This window comes from Triplophysa rosa, linkage group LG1, assembly GCF_024868665.1.
Source record: "Triplophysa rosa linkage group LG1, Trosa_1v2, whole genome shotgun sequence".
NCBI lineage: Eukaryota > Metazoa > Chordata > Actinopteri > Cypriniformes > Nemacheilidae > Triplophysa > Triplophysa rosa.
Genome location: NC_079890.1, coordinates 8,411,089 through 8,433,972, shown reverse-complemented (window position 1 = coordinate 8,433,972; position 22,884 = coordinate 8,411,089). Strand labels below are relative to the sequence as shown.

The 22,884-nt window shown below is 40.2% G+C and overlaps 1 protein-coding gene across 1 annotated transcript in view; it reads right to left on the bottom strand.

Annotated features, from left to right (window-relative positions):
- Positions 1–22,884, bottom strand: part of mllt3 (MLLT3 super elongation complex subunit) — a 96,519-nt gene that overhangs the window by 29,933 nt on the left and 43,702 nt on the right. The window lies entirely within an intron of this gene.

The window sequence follows — 22,884 nt, the reverse complement described above, 5'->3', positions numbered from 1 at the left end:
TTAAACCGAAATAATATGAACTGAAATTTGTCTGTCGAATATTAAAGGTTGTATTTTAAAACAAGTTGAATTTTTTTAACGAAATTTAAAAGGTGAATTTTGATTATTGAATTTTTAAACGGTGAAACTGTGTGTGAAATTTTTACATTTGAAAAAAATCACAGCTTAAATATGCAACCATGTTGAATTGCAGAACCTTAAAATGCAAGCACTGTTAATACAATGCATTTTGTCTTCAGTTAGTGCTATTCAGCACGTCTTTTTGCTTCAAACACATTTGTCTCTATTTTACTTCCATATAGCTGGCAGCACAGTTTTATGAGCTTTCAAAAATCTTACGAGGTGAAGGAACATTTTGAATGCTCCGAACATATAAAAACAAAGGAAGCAAGTTAAATGCAAAACTATTAACCTAATTTCTCTTGGAGAGCATCCAGAGAGGAAATCTAAAGAAGCCATTGAAGTTAATCTGAATGAATTTGTTTACATTCTTCTCTGATGAGCACTTGGTGAAACTAAATCGGGTCTCTTGAACAAAATGTCCAAGCGGAGTTCATTCTCTTCAACAAATGGGGAAAGTGAGTGTGGGACAATAATAGACATGATTGTGGCTAATGGAAAGGTTTTTAGAATACTCTATAGGGAATCATTGGCTACATGTCTACTTGGACAAAACCGTAGAGAATTCTCATAGAGAATGTAATTTAAATTACTAACATGGCAACAACACTTATGTAAACACGCTTTTCTTTCTTCAGCCTTCCTGACAATCTTACAATGCTTTTACAATAGTAATCTCTGTAGTGGTGGTCAACCATACTACATGGCTATAAAAACACTTTTTTTACCAATTCAAGCCCAAATCTACCATCTTATCAAACATCCTCAAACAGATGTTGAACCATGGCATTCTCAAATAAATATGAAGACAAATGAATGGCAGGATGGGAATACTCACAGTAAAACTGTTATGACTCATTCGCTTGCCTGGGATGACAATGCTGGTGAGAGTTACTGTTAGAGGGCATTGCTAAAAATCTCCCATGAAGCGAGTTGACAATAGGGCTGCCAAAAGTCCAGCAAGCAGGGTGGTAAAGAGTACCCCTCTTTGAAGTTTCTTTTCCCTCGTTTTCACAGTTTTTTCATTTTATTGCCTGTTTGTCTGTCTGGAAGTCTCGCTGACATCAAACGCATGCTTAGGGTCCTGTGCTGTAAATCAAGCTGCCTTTTTCTTATGGCTGCACCCCCACCTCAAACTAGAGGCTTGTAAAAGCTCATTGAAGATGCCCCACAACCCTTTAACAATAAAACCAATGTCATCGCTCATTGGGAAATCCTGGCAGATCTTTGAGGACTAAGATCATCTTGATTCTTTGGGTTTAAACCCCTGACAACATTAAGTGGGAACTAGGAACAGAGAGAGGGAGAGAGGGAGAGAGAGAGAGAGAGAGAGAGAGAGAGAGAGAGAGAGAGAGAGAGAGAGAGAGAGAGAGAGAGAGAGAGAGAGACTTGCTGTCACACACATTGAGTTATGGCAGAGCTGTGGCATTGCAGTAAAATGCTACATTACTTTTTCAGAGCTAATGAAAAGCAACTTCCATCATCATGGACATGGTCTGCAGTTAGTGGTGACTAGCAGATAGGGTTGGGTACCAGACTCTGTACTTTTAAGGGCACCGAACCGAATACTACGTCGGTACTACAGAGTATTGATTACATTTGGAGAGAGAGAGAGAGAGAGAGAGAGAGAGAGAGAGAGAGAGAGAGAGAGAGAGAGAGAGAGAGAGAGAGAGAGAGAGAGAGAGAGAGAGAGAGAGAGAGAGAGAGAGAGAGAGAGAGAGAGAGAGAGAGAGAGAGGGAGAGAGAGAGAGAGAGGGAGAGAGAGAGAGGGAGAGAGAGAGAGAGAGAGGGAGACTTGCTGTCACACACATTGAGTTATGAGAGAGAGAGAAAATAAAACCGCTAATAAAGCAGGCTGTCCTAATCAACGTACAAAATGAAAATAAACACTCGACTACATATGGTTATCATATTTATATTATTTATTTCACTTGTTCTTGTTTAGAAAATTAAGCATACACTCGCGTTAAGGAAATGCGCGCTCAGACGCAGCCGGCACGCACACACATAACACTGCGCTGAACATTACAGTTTGTTAAGGCGCTTTGTGTTGTCTCATGAAGTCTCGAAACAAAGTTATTAGTGACAGATTAGAGCAGTCAATGGAAAGAGGTGAGTGAGGCAGTCAAGGTGCAGTTTGAAGCTGTGAAGCAGGAGACTTATGCACATTTACATTATGTAGTATTGTATGATCAACATTATATATATATATATATATATATATGCGTGTAATTCTTTCAGTATCTCTGTTCAAATGTATATTACAAATCAATCTGTTATTTTCAGTAATGATGCCTTTAAAAATATTTTTGTAGACCTTTCAAGTTTTGTTTTTATCTAATGGTCTGTTAATGGTGGAGGCCTCATGGTTTAGGTAAATTATCACACTGCATAAATAAATGATTATGTGTGTGATGAGGAAATAGAATAAGATGGTAGTAATAATAATCAGAATAAGAATCAGAAAGAGCTTTATTGCCAAGTATGTTTGCACATACAAGGAATTTGTTTTGGTGACAGGAGCATCCAGAACACAGAAACAGCAACAACAGTACACAGAGACCATAACACAATAGAATACAGTACACAATGATTTAAATAAGGGCCTGTGGGTATAAAACATTAAGAAATACAATACAATAAACATAAGATAAAGTTGCTGTAGTTTGTCACATTTATGTCTGTTTCCCTGTTTAGTTTTCTCAGTTTTTACCCTTGGACTATATTTTGCCCCGATCCCTTACCTGTACCTCGTTTGTTGCACCCGCACCTGATCATCATTCCCTGGACACTATTTATGCCCTGTGTTTTGTCTTGTTCGTTGTCGAGTATTGATGTTAATGTTGTTCGTTAGCGTGTGCAAGATTCCTGTTCTGGATTAACATTTCTCCAGAGGACAATCTGAGATACCATCTCAGCCAGGATGGCCGTCCTCTGGAGAGATATGTGGAGAACTTCATTGCACTGAGCTGTGAGGTGAGTATGGATGACCAGTCTCTCAACGCGTGTTTTATTATGGGGTTGGATGAGGACTCCCTTCGGTGTCTGGCGCCCGAGTTCCGGGACAGACCCGTAAGGGAGTTTATCGATCTTATCCGGTGGATGATGGGCTCTCGCCTATGTGTGAGCGAGACCATCCCGGATAGGATCGAGCCTCATCTAATTCCATTGAACCACACGCTGGGGGACCCAGCTCACCTCACTATCAACCCGAAGTTCTCCACCAATGTTGATGCCCGTGGTAATCCAGGGTTCGATAAACCCGCTGCCCAGCTGGCAAAGCCTTTCCGCCGTAGGAAACGGCGTGGGCGCCGCAACGAGCCGGTCCCGTCCGGCCTTCTGGTGTCCTTCGAGCCGGTCCCATCCGACCTTCCAGAGGCCTTCAAGCCGGTCCCGTCCGACCTTCCAGAGGCCTTCCAGCCGGTCCCGTCCGGCCTTCCAGAGGCCTTCAAGCCGGTCCCGTCCGGCCTTCCAAACGCCTTCGATCCAGTCCCGTCCGGCCTCCAAGTGTGTTCCGAAACCCCTGGATCCCGCCCCGAACCAGACGCCAGCCAGTCACCATCCTCCAGTACGGAGACCTCACCGCTGACGGAGAGCCCAAGCCCACTGCAACGATGAAGCCAGCATGCGACCTTGCAACTGAGCCTGAGTTCGCCCTGGAGCATGAGCCCTGAGACGCGTCTGATCAGGTGTGTGAGCCGGCTACACCTTGCATCGCCGTGGGAGTTCTGGTGGACTACGCGGACTACGAGGGAAGCCCCATTCATGCTTCCGCTGCTGAGAGTGAGCTACAAGGTGCCTCTGAACTGCTGGACTGGGCGAATGACTTTGACTTTTGGCTGCTCCCTTCCCCACTGGTCCCGTCCAGCCTGTCCATGTCCCCGCTGGTCCCGCCCAGTCTGCCCTCGACAGCAAACTCTCCCTCGCCAGTTCCCAAGCTCCCGCCCCCCCTCCCTCTGCCTCCTCTGCCTTCATCGGTCTGTGAGTCAGCCCTGGACCAGTTGACCCCTGAACTGGACTCATCCATGTCTCTGCCCTCAGCCTTCGAGGCCCAGACATGGACTCATCTATGTCTCCGCCCTCAGCCTTCGAGGCCCAGACTCCACCTCGGCCCTCCGACCCAGCGGCTACACCTCCCTTGTCTCCACCGTGTCCCGGCATCCTACTGGCTTCATCAGGCTCCCTCGTCCCTCCGGCTCCACCTTGGTCAGTCATCGACCATGCGCCGCCTCGGGGCTCCACTCCTCTGGCTACGCCTCGTCTCTACGCCCCTTCTGCGTTGTGAGGCTCCTCCTTCCCCTCGGGCCCTCCTCAGTCGCACTGGCTCCACCGCGGTCTGCCTTGGCCACACCTTCGCCTTGGTCGCCTGAGTTGTTGGCTTCGCCTCGGACCTTCGGTGTCACCTGGGCTCTCCATCTGCGGGGCTACACCCTAGACTCCTCCGGTGTCGTCTCTGTCGCTCGTCACCAACGTCTCGTCAGCCTGCTCTCCACCATGGCTCCTCCCTCCCTCGACGCCACCCTGGGACCTTCTTCCTGGCAACTTTTTGGATCACACTCCTGTCCCTGCTCTGGACACCTCCCCAGCACTATGGACCACCTCCTGCCTTCCCTTTCTCAACCCCTCATCTACCGCCTGAGATCCCACCCCCCCCCCATCCTCTTCTATTCTACGGCGCGAGGTTGCGCCTTCCGGAGAGGGGGTGTAATGTCACATCTATGTCTGTTTCCCTGTTTAGTTTTCTCTGTTTTTACCCTTGGACTATATTTTGCCCCGATCCCTTACCTGTACCTCGTTTGATGCACCCGCACCTGATCATCATTCCCTGGACACTATTTATGCCCTGTGTTTTGTCTTGTTCGTTGTCGAGCATTGATGTTAATGTTGTTCGTTAGCGTGTGTAAGATTCCTCTTCTGGATTATACCTGCTTTTGTGGATACCTGTTTTTTTCCCGTTTTTGTTTCCCCGGACACTTTATTAAATTCTGTTCTCTGGAACTTTGAGGTGTGCTCTCCTGCTTTTGACCCTGACGGTGACATAGTTATTTCTATATTCTTTATTTCTTTTGTGTAAAATTTCAACAAAATGTTGAAATTGAGAGGTTTGTACTTTTTTCACTGAAATAAATGTTTTTTTATTACACAGAGCGTAAAGTACCGAATAGTGTTGTCACAATACCAAATGTTTGACTTCGATACTGTACCTAAGAAAGTATTTCAATACCAATACTAAATCGATACCATGCAAAACAAACATACAGGAAGTAATTAAATAAAAAATGATGAAACATAAATAACTTAAAATTCTGTTATTTTATTTTTTACTCTTACAACTCCTACTTGTGTAAAAATAACATGTCACCACACAGACATATACATATGAGTGTCAGGTATCAATCAATGATACACTACCTTTCTCAGTGTTTGCTGCTGTCTGCTAAGGTGAAACGAGAAAATAAACGGCTAGTATTTATGTAGATTATTTTAAGTTTAAACTAAGACCTTAAAGCATGTTTAAATTCATTCACTTCAATACACTACAATTCAATAAAAACATTATATATTTGCATTCTGACATGAACTAACAATAAATCTCTTTTTACAACATTTATTAATTTGTTTATGAAATATGTTTATGAAATATGTTTATTACATGTTCATTGACAAATGTTAACAAATACAACTGTAAATATAAAAAAATGGATTGAAATTTATTAAATAATTTAATATTTATTAAATTTGTTGAAATGAACCATTAAGATGAATAAATGCTAGAAGTAATACCCATCATGTTAGCTAACTAATGTTTAGAAATGGAACCTAGTTGTAAAGCGTTATCAAAGCTGGTAATATTGGCCTGTCACAAAATAAAGCATAATTCAGGCTGTCACTTTTAAAGTTCTTTAAACGGGTCGGGATGTCTGTTGGTGAAATGCTTTGCCAAGCTGATCATGTTGGCTCATTTGGTCCGCAGATTTTGCACAGACAGACTTTGTCTGCACTATGCCGCACGCTTTAACTCGGCTATAATGCCCCTTTGCGCATCTGCTTCACTGACAAGCCGTGAACAGACAGACAAGGCACTTATGTTTGCCGCCATGACTTTCATTTCGTCGTCACCCCGAAATGTGCAGTGCAAATACGAGGAAAGAAAGTAGTATGCGTCCACTGACTGAAGAGAGTGCTGAGAGCACATGCATGCACACACACGGCTGCCCGCAAATGGACGCATTTCAGGATGTGTTTTCTCTGAAATGCGCGTATCATTAAAGTACCGGCACCAAATAAATGACAAATTGGTATCATTTTAACAGAAGGGTATCGCAGTACTTTTCTAGTACCAGTCTATCGTGCAACACTAGCAGGCGCGTCGCACCCGTGGGGGATGTGGGTGTTTTAACACCCACACTTTTCCCGGTGAGAGGGTTCAACACCCACACTTTTTCTGCAGTTTTTCCGCAGTTTTGCACAAACGCCTTACAGCAGTCGCTCCTCCGTTTCTCTGGCCGCTCTGTGTCTGAGCTCGCTGCGACTGCCTGCTCTCCCCTCCCTCTCAAACATGACACTGGCTTTGAGTGTGACCGGCTGATGAATGGCTGTTCTGCCTTAAGTCCCGCCTCTCTTGGTGTGTTAGATTTATCGGTCAGCTCGTGCTGAGGAGGCGGGAATTTATGGTTATCGTTATTTACATATCCCTTTCCCAGGTACTTTGAATGAGTGTTTATGCTTTCGAGGTTTTTAAATAAGCTTGATATATGTTTGGGAAGATGTTCTGTTTATGTTTTGTTGACATGTCGAGTGTTTTCTGTATTATATTTCGTTTTTTAGACTAATGCTAATTGCTAATTGGGATATTGTTCAGCAGCTAGCTAAATTCGGTTATGTATGTGGCATGCAATGTATAAAGTAACTGTGATGAAGAAGGCAGGGAATTGACGAGGAGGAGGGACACATTGTCATTGTTAAGCAGTGTATTTATGGGTTTATTGCCAGTGCAATTGATTTAGATATTTTGAGCATTGTTTGTTGATTAGCTGAATACTTTTGTGGATACTTAACTGTTGTGTTTGATTGTACCTGTTGAGGTGAAAAAAGTGAGAAATGATGTCATTGTTTGCATACCTGTTGAAGAACTATGAAAGAAAAGTGTATATTATTTTAATGTTTAAAAACAGTAAATTGTTACATTATTTATACCACCAGAGAAAAAGCTTTGTGTGGGCGTTTTTTTTTTCTTTTTGTTGTTTTTTATCTCCCCTTTTCAAGGTGCAAGTAAGCCAAATTTAGCAGTCTCATTCACAGTCCTGTCAGACCCATGTCACTATCAAGCCTACCACCGAGTGTGTTTTTATACTTTTCTAGTATCGCTCATTTAAATGGGAAGCTTTTTATATCTTGTATGTTATACCTTTTGTACCCTTCTGTCATTGTAGTCATCGTTTTTTATTGTTAACAAACAAACTACATCCATCCCCCGCACTTTTGAAAAGCTTGCTACGCCCCTGAACACTAGTACCGGAAAAAGGTACCGTTTGGTACTGTGGGATTACAAATTTATAAAATGTTATATCTAGGTTCCAATGTAATAGTGTATAAACTAAGAAAGTTATGTACATTGTGTTTCACATTTTGAGGTAAAGATGATGACATTCTAAGAATATCAAGTCAGGAAGCCCAGGTGTCTGAGACATGACCCTTTTGTCTTCATGCACTTCCTGACCATTGGGCAGGGTCCCAAGTTAAAGGTGAATGCTAAGCTCAAGGCACAGCTGTGCCTTTGTCTCTATGATAATGGGAAGGTAAGGGCAATACGGTCAGGCTGACCGTATGGATTAGCACCTATGCATTTGAATGACACTGTTATGCTGATGAGATCGTGGCTGGGACAATTCCGATAACGGGCTGATTCCTGTACTGCATTTGCATGCTTTGTGTAAATCGTCCATACCTCCAAGTATCCCTCCCCCTTGAAAGGTATTAAACTCTACTGTGCTGAGCTAGAGTTAGACTTAGATGACTACAGCGACACACAGCGAGTCCTCAATAAAGAGAACTTCTGTATCAAAGATATCCCAACGTCTCCTGGTCTCTGCTTCGACGAGGAAAAAGTTTCCTACAGTACCGGGACAGAATTCCAGGTACCGGCTAAAAAGTGAACGGTACTCAACCCTACTAGTAGACCACCAAACCAAAACGACTGGAGCTCTAAACACGAATATATTATTAAACAAGTCTGTTAAGGGTAGTTTAGAGTAAATTGTAACAACATGCCATTATCAGACCCACAATAAAACATGGTATATATTTCACAAAACATAAACTGAATCATTGTGTTACCCAGAGGTTGTGCTAGACTTTTTCATTGTAGGCTTGTAAAAAATCTGTCAATCTATTTTTACCCGTCACTATGGTCCAAGTTGATGTTACGTGCTAATTAGCATGTTTGTGATAGGGCTGTGCAATTAATCGAAAATGAATCGTAATTGTTAATTTTGGCCTTCAAAAATTACCAAAACAAAATAATCGAGGTAAAAGGATTATTGTGCTGCATTTCATTTTGCAAGGATCCTCTCTTTTCTTGTGGTAAAATTCCACAGTGCACCCTTTTCCTTTACAGTGGTTCAGCTGTGCTATTTCTTTACATTTATTTTGCAGTTGAATTCACAGTTTAAAAGCCAGGTTTTTTTCTACGTTGTTTTAAAAGTTAATGAGTAATCGTGTTAAATAATAGGGATCTCAATATTGGCCAAAACAATTGTGATTATGATTTTTGTCATAATCGAGCAACCCTAGTTTGTGAGATCATCGCTATGTTCATACGTTTACTCTCTGAACTTACTGTGTTTTTTTATTTTAAAGATTTACTTTTGGTGTTTTTTTTGCCTTTATTTATAGTACAGTAACAATGAGAGGACAGGAAACGAAGTGGGTGGGTGGGGGGGTGGGGTGGCGGTATGATCGGGAAAGGACCACGAGCCGGGACTCGAACTCGGGTCACCCAGAGCGCAACAGTGCCATACTGTATGTCGGAGCACTAACCACAAGGCTATCGGCTCCGACTGACCTTACTGTGTCTTAATACAACTGAATAACCAATAAAGTCGTTTACATATTTAATGTTTCTGTTGTCAGACATAAAATAATAATTACATAGAAATGTTTATAATCATATGTCCAGTCAGTAACAATGACAGATGCTTGTAAACGCTCATTCATTCACTTACAAGTAACTTTAAGCTGCTCATTGAACGGAAAAGACGCAGAGACATTTTCCACTTAACTTAAAGTTAAGGTTTATCCAAAATGACACTAGTCGCTATCGCTCTCTGAAGGAAAAAAGTCTGCACCACTGTGTGCGCCTGTGTGTATATGTGAGCACGCGACGTGGGGCTATGGTTAAGTGACAGATGCATGCATTTCAGAATCAGATCCAGAAACAATGCCTCAAACAACGTTATCGCTGTGTTATTATGAAAAGTGTAAAGATTTTCAGTTCGTTTTGAAACTATGGCAAAACAAATTTGACGGTGGTGGGCCGTCATGGTATAATGCCTTGTTTATACACGTGCCTGGCTCTGCACCGCGAGTCTCCGCTGATCCCGCGTGGGTTTTCCTGAATGGACGAGGCATTTAATGAATGGGAAACATGCGTCCTTTCCTCCGGTCACTTACGATCACGTTCTGGTGATGAAATGATTAGCCGCTACCAATTTGACATAAAGGGGAATTACAAATTGCCCTCAATGTAATCTGTCAAAATGACGGGCGGCCTTCAGATTTTTCCGTCACTGGTAAAAAAATCTGTCAATGATGGAGAATTTTCGATTAACGCGACCTCTGATGTCACCATGTATTTATTATATATTATACTCATCCAATAATAACTCAACTCCCAGTCTTTTGCACCAATTATATGGGTTGAAAATAAATGTGTCAACATTCTGTCAAAATGATTTCACTCATAATTCTGTATTTATGGTGAAACGCTATGCAATAAACACAAAACCGAAACAACCCTCTTCACGCTATTTTCATGAGTTTAGCAAAGGCAAACACTCAAGCAGGTGGTCACTACTATCACCACACAGCTGGTCTAGGGATTTACAACCATCCTCTCTGCTGTGGTGCCATAAATCTAGCAATGAATGTCAAACTGGTCTCCTTTAAGACCTATTGTCCCATTCCCTTCAAGCTAGCAAAGCACTTATGGAGGACGTCATGAACAGATTTTAGGATTGGGTTACATGATCCACCCCCAGTGTCTACCTAGAACTGCTAGAATGCAACATAAGCTTCAGATGTGGCGCTTAACACCAGATAAAATTAAGCACAGGTTAAAGGAAGTTAAGTATTTGGAAAGTCACAACCTAAACAAACTACATTACTAGTACCATAGTTTAGTTTAGTTTAGTTTAATATATAATTAGTTTAATAATAATTCAAAAATTAAAAACGTAATTCCCTGTACATTTCCTACCATAAAAAAATTACCATAGTTACTACATATTACAAGACAACAAGGGTTACTAAGGTTTGGGAAGCCACAACTGTGTACGGTGTACAAATTGTACAGTGGAAACCAGCATATGCGACCAACCCCTTCCAATGCCTTGTAGTTCTCAAAGCTTTTTAATGCTTGTAACAGTTCAGGCTTAAACGTCTTCTACAGCCAGCACTAACATTCACACTGTTCTCATGTCTTGAGCACCACAGTGATATTGATTTGAGCAGAACCAACAGGCCTCACAGACCTGGCGACCCACAGAATCAGGCACCTGGTATTCGTCACTTGTCATAAACACTGAAGTTGCTTTCCTTCTCTCTTTTACAATAAGGGGGATTAAAGGAAAACCTTAGCTATTCAGGGTGTCCTTTCCCCATTCTCCTTGGGTGTCAAAAAAACATAAATCTCATTTAGCACTTGCCTTCGAGCTAATAAAACAACCCCCACTTTATTAGCTCCTCTCTTACTGTAGGTAAATGAACCTTGCCACTATTGACACTGTCAAAGCCTAAAATAATCTAGCATAGATATGTAAATTATACATAGTTTTATAAAAAATACAATATTTTACAACTGAAACCTGACCAACAAAATTAAAGGGATAATCTGCCGTAGAATTAAAATTCTGTCACGAATTACCCTGAAGTCGTACGATAAACCTAGGACATCCGTTCATCTTCGGAACACAAATCGAAGCACAGAATGTTGGTTACGTTGCTGTTTATGGGTGGGAGTCAGAAAGCTCCCGGACCTCTTCAAAACTATATTAATTTGTGTTCTGAAGATGAGCGGAGGTCCTTGGGTCAAAATACGATTTCAGGGTGACTAATTCATGACAGAATTTTCATTTTACGGCAGAGTATCATTTTAAGATCCTCTCATGGTTGGTAGAGATTATGAGGGACAAGACAATCCATAATACCATCACATTGGTATTGGTCTTTTGTTTTGAATAAAACCCTAACAACCTAAATAAGAAGTATCTGACCACATTCTGTGCCAGATTTCTTGTCCTAAAAAAGCTGAGAGGTCTAGCAATGGGTGGGACAGGTTGCCTGCACCCAACCCAGACAAATGGGGCCTCAGCTCCTGGACACGCACCAATTTTATTGGATCCCTTCGTACACCAGACCTCCTTTATCTCAACCCTCTCCGAGCCTGTCTCAACCTCTTTGTTTGATGTTTACAGAGAACCCTAAGTCCAGGGACTCGCCAACTTATAGCTAACTAGGAACTGAACACACAGATCTCATCTTCTGAATAGGGATAGGCAATATTATATTGTCTGCAATATACCATTAGAAATTCTCCCCACGATAGGAATTAATCTTCCCGCAATATAAACGATAAATCCTAGTTGATGACGTATTTCTTTGTGAGACCCATTCACAGCTCATATGCTGAGAAAAACCGGGCATAGCGGAGGGCGGACGTGAAGCTGAGAAAGAGTTTTCAGAGTGCACTAAAAGAAGAGCTCTAACTCTCGTGAAGGATGGCCCTGTAGATGCATCCGAGTTAATGTTTAGTTTCACTTTCGTTTTATTTAATTTGTTTGTTAAGTATTTGTTGATAGTCATAATACATTAAAACACCACAGCATTTAGTTTGGCTAAAAGTCCTTATTTAAACATTCGTTAGATGTTTTGAGCGCATGCACATTGCACAAATTGTTTAATATGATTTCTTGCCTGTTATATACAGGATGCATGAACGGATATATGATTTCTTGCCTGTTATATACAGGATGCATGAACGGAGCGTCCCGTGCGCAGCTCGCGCTCGCATGGGCTTTCATACTGTAGCGACACAGTGCGCACCTCACTGCTGCCTGTTTACATACAGTACAAATGCAAATTTGTATTACGTTGTTTAAAATACGTTTATGAACGTATGACATCGTAGATTATTAAAAGTGTGATGAACTGGGCTTGTTTATTGTTTTATACTGTTGTATGAGGTCTACTTATGACGTCCGCGTGGTTTTTACATTCAAAAACATCAAAATCAATAAGTAATAGGCTATTTTCTACCCGGGTTTTGAGGCCGGCTCTACAAACGCTCGATTTGAATGGGCGTTCCACCATGAAGGCTTGGAAGTAAACGCCCACTGCTATGATTGGATAGCAGTTTGCGTAGTAAACTTAGTTGGAGCATTCTGTGAGTTTGGTTAGAGACGTAACGTTAGGTTACACATTAGCACCATTCGCAGTTTTCGCATGGTATTAGTATTAGCTGGAGACCTCCTGTGATTTATAAATTACCTCCCCACATCTGTATTTCATGTGATGCATTCGCACGGGATAAGTAAAGCCTTTGATTTACTCAAATTTACTGACTTATTTCCCGGATGTGATGGCAAGGCTTTGCATATAGTTTGTATAGCTTAGGTTACACATTCGCCCTATTCGCACAGGATTAGTATTATCTGGGGACCTCGTGTGATTTATAAATTACCTCCCCACATCTGTATTTCAGGGCATATCAAGCGATCTCTAACAAAGCAATAGTGACGCATAGTACAAAAATGTTGTACTCACATAAGATTGCTGCGCCATTCCTATCGTATCCAATATTGACGGCACAGCACTGCTTTTTAATTTTAGTCTCTCCGCAAATCCATTGTCGACCTCTGCCTTATTCACAAAGGAAACCGTGGTAATGTTTTACCGACGTCAGCTGGAACGTCTTTAAAAATAAACTTCAGCCACGCATTACTAATGTGGGAATCCGAAGGAAGGTTATGCAGCTACTGTGTTCTTCCACAACCAGGCACTGACTCCACAATATTTTGCGATCTTTAACGGCATGTTTATTGCTTGCTCGCTCTATCTGGTTCCGCGTAACTTGTGTTACTTCAGTACTGTCATGCGCGAACCAATGGGCGGGGCTAGAGAAGTAGTCGTTGATATTCTCTTGTGGAGGCAGTGTTCAACCTATAGGTGCATTCCAGAATCTGCCGTTTGCTCGGCCTGGTGTCAATAACAGATGTAATCTCAGTAACAAGGGCGTTTTCAGTTCTGACACTTACATGATGTTCGCGTGAATACGAGTCCCTCTTATATAACAAAAGCTGGGTTAAAATTGTGGATTTAATTCATGGCACCTTTAAATTTGATTTCTTTCATCCGCATTTTTCTGTTCTCTTTCTGTAGCGTGAGTCATAGACAGATACAGTATATGTTTCTGTGAGAAGAGAAGGTTCACACAGTTCACGAGAGAGTGATTGACAGCGTGATGCGATTGTTCCACCCAACAATAGGCTACAGTTTAGGTATGACACGATGTGTCTATGGAGTTTTAGTTAATTTAATTCTTTCTTTACTACAACCAGTGTTGTGCAAGTTACTTCCAAACTGTAATACATTACAGATTACTTGTTACTGCTATTTAAAAGTAATCCCTTACCTTGCAATATTACTGTCTCAGAATTGTAATACAGTACGTTACATGACTCCTGTATTACTTTTGAGTTACTTTCACCAAAATAACTTTAATGACAAAATGTCTTTGTATTTTTGTATTTTCAAAATACAAAATACTTTTTGCCGCTCAACCTCTAGACTGCTGATTTCTTGAATTAACTAGGATATACAAAAATAAATACAAAAAAATACTAAGATTAAATGCATTTAAATACAAAATACTATTACAAAATAATAGTATTTTGTATTTCAAATGGATGTATTTGAAACACTGCCCATCCATGAAGTCTAATACGGAGGTTGATTGGCAAAAAGTGTTTTAGTTTGAAAAAAACAAAAATATTAAGATTAAACACATTTAAATACAAAATACATTTAATTTTTTTCAAAGGTACTTACGTAAATACAAAATAGTCCCATCTGAACTAGATTATATAGAATTCTAGCTAGTCATCATGTAAACGTTAGCTTACCTTGTCATTGCTGCTGGTCACAGGGATCTTGCTAACTAGCTTCATGAAAGCAGCCCAATGACCCCTCAAAACCAGCCCAAAAGGAATGAAAACTAGCCCAATTATTTTTCGGTGTCAAATCAAAGTTAACCACTGCCAAAAGACGTTTATATTGCTATATTTACTTATCTGAATGGTTTCCTAGGTATTGTATATATTTTTTGTTCTGTTGAACTCAAAAGATGTTTTGGGGGATTTGGGAAAGCAAACAATTCTGGGTCACCTTTGACTACCATTATATTTTTTTCTGCTATGGTAGTCAATGATGCCAAAGAATTTTCAGTTGCTAACATTCTACCAAATATTTTTGTGTTCAACCGAACAAAGAAATGCATACAGGTTTGGAACAACTAGAGGGTGAGTAATCCATAACAGAATTTTCATTTTTGGGTGGAGTGTCTCTTTAAAAAAGATCCCATGTGTGCTCGAGGCCACGCACGGAAATGGACGAGAAACGTGTTTTCTCTTCGTAAGACATGCAAAAACTTGCTGAAGAAGTAAGCATGGTTAAATTTATTGCATATGTATAATGTGTACAAGCACGTCAATGTTTTACTTGTTCTAGACTGCGTATAGCGCTGCTCAAACGTGATACTTGGCAGCCGGAAGAATCAACTGTTGTACACTCACGCGTGATTTCTTTCATTGTGTAACATGACATGCACCTTAGTACGAAACATCGGTAAAAACATCATTCGGATGCATTTTCTAATACCACCGCAATATTTTCCTCTTTGGTTGAGCTGAGCTCCCGCGTCCCTCCCTGTACTGTAGCCTGCCTGTCAGACGCTCGTTCCCCACACTTTAGAGAACGGGTCTGGTCCTGGAGTTGCCAGGTATTCATCGGAGTATGAATACACATTAAAAATCTCATCAATTAACATTTATCCTGAGAATATAAATAAACATTTTGGCGGCCGCAGTACATTATGAAAGTAGCCCAAAAACCGAGACAGGGGTATCTGCAGGTCGGAGAACTGGGCGTACCAAAAGGTGGGGGCGTACCAAAGGTAGGGGCGTGCCGAAAGGTCTTTTCAATTGGACACGAAAGCTGCCTGTTCAAGATCAGCTTAAACGCTATTGGCCTACATCTAAAGCCACCTTTTCACTGTGGTGTTTTTGTATCGAAGCTTTTAAATATGTATACAAGAATCTGCAGTTGATTTATAAAGATACTAGTGCCTATTTTAAAATTGGCCTCGACGCGAATCTAATGTGTGAGTTCTCCGTGATCACCGGGCTGTTAGCGCCACCAAGAACAGCTTGATGGCAGCAAATACACCTCAAATTGGCCGCTGCCTCTAATATCACTTAACGTTAAGTGGTAATAGGATTATTAGCCTAGTTTTGGTTACGTTTCATAATGGACAGTCGTTGGTCTGATGAATCTATTAGTTTTGAGACTAATCATTTTGACTGAGGTCAGTCAGAGTTTCATAACTATACACAGCCTGGCTGTATGTATTTATTAGTTAAACGTAGTCTTGGAGCATTGCCTGTGTACTTTTGACTGAATTGTTTTTCCCTATTGTGCACTTTACAATAAAATGTGTTTAGTATTAGATTAAAAATGAAAATAATCACATTACCTTAACTATTTAAAATGAAAACGAAAAGAAGCAGGAGTTAATGTCATATTGCATTTTATTGTAAATGTGAAATGAAGGTACAGTGGATGCACATATTGCACTTGAACTATTTAGAAATAACTGATTATTTAAGGAACAACTGATAAGTGTCACAATCAAATGTGAATTACAATTATTATTTAAAGGGTGGTACAATGTATCTAACATAATAACACTTACAACTGCTGCACTAGCGTTTTATAAATTCAAAATAATTTACTTTCCTTGGTGTCATGATAGAATAACAACATGTCATATTGTAAAAGGCATTTCTACTGTTTTAGTACAACTATGATTTAGTATGCTTTAGTATATGTAAACAAAAACATGCAGAAAAAGACTGAAATACTCATAAAACATAATGATAGCTGCTTCTAGATGAGTAAGAGCTATTTACTTAGGCCTACCTTCTGTAATTTATTATTAAGCAATTTAGCAAAAACACAGACTTGTCTGATAAAATTTTATTTCATTTTTAAGGGCTTATGATCACAAATTCACAATTTGAAACCTTTCCATTACACACCTTATTGCGATCTTCTTCCTGTTTAATAGAAATGACGTGTGTGTGTGGTTAACGCTGATTGGTCAACTAAGTTGGGAAGAAAGAGCACCTTTGTCCAATGAAAAACCTTTTGGCACGACCCCTACCTTTCGGCACGCCCCCACCTTTCGACATGCCCATTTCTCCGACCTACAGAGACCCCTACTAGCAAAAACCCGCAACCCGTGGTTCCATAATTTCTCCCGCAACTGCATTTTCAAAATAGCCCAATTGTGCAGGAATACCGCGACCCTGGCAACACTGGCGCTATGGCTTACAGCGAATCGGGCAGGGCCAATAGTCTCAGACCTTTAGCTCAGAGGCTGAAAGCATGCTGCGTTACAATACAAAATACAAAGTTCCACCAGCCAGAGGGAGATGAATATAGTAGCAAAACTTGAGGGCATGTATATTTTAATTTGTGAACTTGTAAAGTATTTGTACCTGTACACTAAAATGTACACTCAGCCCCAATTTGAAAACTTGTCAAATAAAAAACTGAAGTTGAATGTTGAGATTTGCACTTGTGGACAAAACTCACAAATCTGTCTTCTGAATTTGAAGTTGCAGAAAAATAGTCACAAATGTGTAAACTGGCATTTACCAAATACATTGGCAGATACAAATGCATAGCACATATTTACACGTTTTCCTAGATTTAGATTTGAATTGCAACCATAACATACTAAAAGTTTACCAAAGTTTGACTCCAAGAAAGGCCCCATTTTCAAAATGGTGGCCGTCAGGTCCTTAAAATTACCATTACTCCTTTGTATTCCTCCTAGACCAGGAATACTGGTGCCTGATACATGTTTTGGCCATGTAATATTCTCATTGGCATATTTGCATGATAGATAAGTGATTACAAGTACAACTATATATATATATATATATATATATTAAAGCAATTGGTTACAAGCATATTTATGCAAAAAATAAGTACAATTTCCCTTAAGTAATTGCAAATTTCTCCTTTCTCATATCGTTTTGCCTAGTGCTGGTGATTTCTGTGGTTCATAACCATTCTTTTGATTCCAATAAAGAATAAATTCATTAGAACTGTGTGGTACTGTAAAATTTGTCAAAACAGGGCTGCCACGTGAAGGCTCAGTTCCTGTTTTTTATATATTTTTTAATACTATTCTTATTTATACATAACTTTTTCCATTTTCTTCAGTTGTTTCCTCTTATTCTGGTTTATTTTTTTATACTTTTTTGAACTGTGACCTTCACTAGATTTACCATTAGTCGTCACACTCTTCCTCCCATAGAGGTTGATTATAGTGATTCTCACAATTCCCAACTTGACATGGTCCACAAGCAGGCATGCATGGTAGTCCATATGCCCTGCAACTGCACCGTTGTGTTCGGCAGGCAGTTGTGCATCTATCCACCAGCAAATGGTGTCTAATGATGCCTTCCATCGTGTGCCTATTGCACCAAGTAGGTTCATAAAAGTATGAAAACCTCCAAGCATTAAGACTATGCTTTTAAGGGGACTACTCTGTGGTGCATCCATGATCATCTCTGCTGCTTTCCAATGATTGACCTGTACTCTGGAGACGTGTATTTTGTCCACCTTGGATTTTGTTTGTGACCTGGCTATCAAACACAATGCTCCACCCGTTATTACGTTTGATCAGCCACTGTACTGGAAAGCAGCAGAGATGATCATGGATGCACCACAGAGTAGTTCCCTTAAAAGCATAGTCTTGTGGCTTCCAGATTACAAATAAATTACATTTACAAATGCTATCATGCAACGTCGGCTCTCCCTATTAGCGAACTAAGCGGCTGCTTAGGGCCTCGCCTCCACTAGGGGGCCCCCAAGAGCACATGAAATTACAGCTTTTTTGTGATTTATTCATGACACATAACCGTTTTCTGACGTAGGGCCTTACCCACTATTTTTTCTGTGGTGTGTGTCAAAATGTGTGAAATTACTGACTAAACACAACATTGCAATATCAAAATAAGTGAGGTGGCCAATCAAATGAAAGGCGGGGGGGGGGGTTACTGGTTTAAAAGGGTGTTTATAGGTTGTGGTTAAAATAAAATAAAAAATATTTTTTAAATAAAATTTGCAAATAGTTAAATGCATTGAACAATAAATTCCACAACCTTTGTATGGTCTGTGCTCAAAATTTACATGGACAGTTCACCTAAAATTGGAAGTAATGAAATTATCAAATGTTTTGACAATCACAATACACTTGTAATGCAAGGTTTATGTGTTTATGACATTCCTATATCCCAAACACAGCTACAACTAATAGAATTGGGTGTGTTAGGTTTTAAGTGTGCATGCAAATAATTAAACATTGACAATAGTCGATTGTATTGGGGGCACAGGGGGACCCCAAATTAAAATTCTGCTTAGGGCCCCGTAAAGGCTTGGGCCGGCCCTGCTATCATGTGGTCTATTTTAAACGATATCAGCATAACCAACAAAATTACTTTACATATGCAATATGTAATTCAAACAAACTAATCCATGCGAAACTGTGAAACGTAAACTGTTACCGACTGCTGTAAATCGGTGAACTCCGGCCATATATGATTGGTTGAGGGTGTCTCACCAGATCCATGATAGCCGTTACGCTTTCTCCTATGGTAAGTATTACAGACCCTCCCATCTCCCTATATAAGAGTATCTCTGTTAATCTATCAAACAGGAGAGCAGCCGAAACAACTGCGTCACATGACGAAAAACGCATCATCGTTTTTAAACCCATCTGTTTTCCTCATACACACTTTGAATACGTTTTCAAAAAGCTCAGTTTTCATTGACAAAAACGCCGTCTCAGTGTGGACGAAAGGCCAAAACAGAGAAAAAGATGCGTTTTCAAACCAAAAAGCATTAGTGTGAATAGGGTCTAAGGTGGTGTTTACATTAGCCCGTTGTTGTACGAAAACGGCGTTTTAAAACGAAAATTATATTTGTTTATACTGCCGTTTCCACATGACCATTCAGACATGCTGGGCATGCGCACACAAATGTAAACAGTTGCATGGGCTAGGGATGTGCATGAATGTTTGAATATTCGATCCGCAATAACTATTTGAATATTCATATTTTTCATGATAATAAAAACTGCGTTACCACTACAGAAAACCTTAGAGTTGTCACGTCTTATTAAACGCTTCTTCACTTCATCTGTAATGATTTTATAGTATACAGAAAATATAAAAAATAATTTGTATGTGTTCCTAAATCTTTGTTCACTCAGATCGCAAGCTAGTTTAAATATTTTAAGTTTAACGTTATACACCGGATGCCCGGATCGTGTTATGCTCGGCTCACATCACCATATTAAAATGTTTCAGTGAATTTGGCCTTATAAGACTGGCACCTTTTTCGATACCTAAAAGCCTGAATTTTCCTTCTAAGAAGTTCGAATAGGGTCATCACCTGTAAATAAATATGCACGGATGCTTTTTTTGTTTGTTGTAAAACGCGCTGTGATTACTTGGTTACCTTAGTTGAAATAAATACCTTATTTATTGATGCAAATGCAATGCAAAGCTAAACAAGACAGACACTGACCATGAACGACAAAGAAAACAACATGTACAGTATATGCGGTGCTGATCAGCAGGCAATATCTTCCTCAGATGACGGTCACGTAATAAACAGGGAAACAAGCACTATAATGGCTCCGTCTTTGTTGCGGGGTATTTTTTTTTAGGATTTTAACAGTCGGCATGGAGGTATCAAGCCCGTTTACTTTATTTATTATCAATATTATAAGCAATAAAGCCAGATGTTCTTGTCAGATCTGGGTTTTGTTACCAGGAGTTAGAAGAGCAGCGCGTTTTCTCCGCTGTCTCCGCTGTCTCTTTTGTAAAACAAAATAAACAAGATAACCATATATCACACACTGTCAGTATACAGTGCGTTTTGTTTTGTTTTTGTATTATACCATTCCGCGCAGGTTTAAATGCAGTTTTTGTATATTTTTTCTTTTTTTCAATATTAATAAAACAATATACAAGATATAATATTAATGCGTTATGAATCTTTAGTGATAATAATAAGCTTGATGTCAAATTGTTACTAAATAAAAACGTAACAAATTACATCATTAACTTAATTTAAAGCGACAACGAGCAACTTCTGCTCACTGTTGCCCCACGTGGTTGATAAGCAGAATTGTCTGTTTTCAGTGTCATAAAAACTGTCACAAAGATTTTCCGCTGGCAGCCGACGGACCCAGATACGCTATGAAAACAGCGCATAGAATGTATATATATATATAACGACAACATTAGCCTACTCAACGACTGAACTGTTCAACATTTACTCGGTTTACTGGTCTGAATTAAAGAATCTGTTACTTTTTACCACAACACGTTTATTGTGTTTTTTTAGTCTTCATTTACAAGCACTACACACATTCATGACGAGACACTACAACATGCTAGCTATCGACACCGGCAACCATATATTATTTCATTTCATTTCAATTCAATTCAATTTTATTTATATAGCGCTTTTCACAATGTGCATTGTTCCAAAGCAGCTTTACAGGAGAAAATAAGAAAAACACAGGTAAAACACAGCACAGTGAATGGTGTTTAGACCAAGCAAGATCATTCTAATAAATAATATCTGACAAATAATTAAATGAATAAATGCAGTCTCCCGGTGTTCAAGCCAACATTGCTCTGCTATTTATCTCTATATTATCTCTCAGCTGGTGTGAACCGGTGGTGCGCCAATGACACAGAATAATAACAAATACGTTCAAAAGTACAGGACAGTAACAAAAAAGGTACAAATAAACACTTACAAATCCAGAAGCAGGACCGCTAGGTCTCCATCCGTTTTGCAACCTGTTGCCTCTTGCTGCTCGCGCCACCGAGTGTAAGCCGTCTGATATTGATTCGTGACCGGCCTCGTGTCCGATCACTCTCTCGCTTTCTTTTCTTTACTTCCTCTGACAAAACCCTCTTTGTTTTTTTTGGCTGGCTCTGCCATGGTGATGTTTTGGTTTGTTTCGTCTTACTGTTAGCTCTGCTGTTCGCTAACTTCTCCCAGGCTACGAGTAAAATGTGACGTATGCCGTAAAACAGGGAATAGGCGGGGCTTGTACCAACCCGAACACTAAAGTTACAAGTGCAATTTCAGCCGATAGGAGGCTGCTTAGGTAGCAACGCCAGTAAAATTCGTCCAGTTAAAAGTTGACCTACCACTTAAATAATTTTAGAGAGGTCAAAAAGTTGCTTGTTTGGGAAAAAGTCGCTTTAAAGCTACAGTTTGTAGAAACCGCCGCTAGAGGGCGCACAATCAAAACAACAACAATGGTGTAGCTTTCAGAATCAGAATCAGAATCAGAAGAGCTTTATTGCCAAGTGTGCTTGCACACACAAGGAATTTTCTTTGGTGTTGGAAGCTTCTAGTACAGACATTTAACACAATGACAATACAATATAATACGATTTACAGTCTAAGCTTGATGACACTGTGAAGGAGCGTGGAATGATGGGATCTCTTGTCTTCAACTCCACCTCCTGATGGCCATCAATCAGATGGGAATAAAGTTTTATAAAGTTTTTGCGTATAATTGTGGTACATAAATAAGTGACTGCTCGAAACATGCTAGTGTCTTGCTAGACACTACTTCCGCATTTGTCCACTGCACTGTTGTCATGTGGTTCCTACGTCAGTAAAGGCAGTAAAGGGTAACGCGGATATGACGCCATTGACAGGCAACTGCACAGCCCCGTGTCACTGTTTAGAATGGTGATTTTCTCACGATTTACAATCACAATTCAGTTGGAAACATTTGAGATATTGTAAGTACTCAGCTGAACAAAATATAAACACTGGCCTAGTAGTTTTGGGATATTTTACTGCAAAATTGTTACAAAAGTACAAAATGAACATGATGGCGAGGAAAAGCAAGGACGTGTGGATAACGTTATATGAGGTAATCCGTGTTATTAGGCTTGTTTGATGTCATCCAGCACCATGCAGGCCGATCGACGGATGACATTGCAGTACTGAGTGAGCTATTTAAAAGCATACGGCTCTCGATTCTCTCGTCGAACCGTGTACTAGCTAAAAAGTCAAACAAGCCTGTTGTTTACATGGTTCTTGGGAGGCTGGTCATTGTTGCCTTCAGGTAGCGTAATGGCTCATATGACAGGG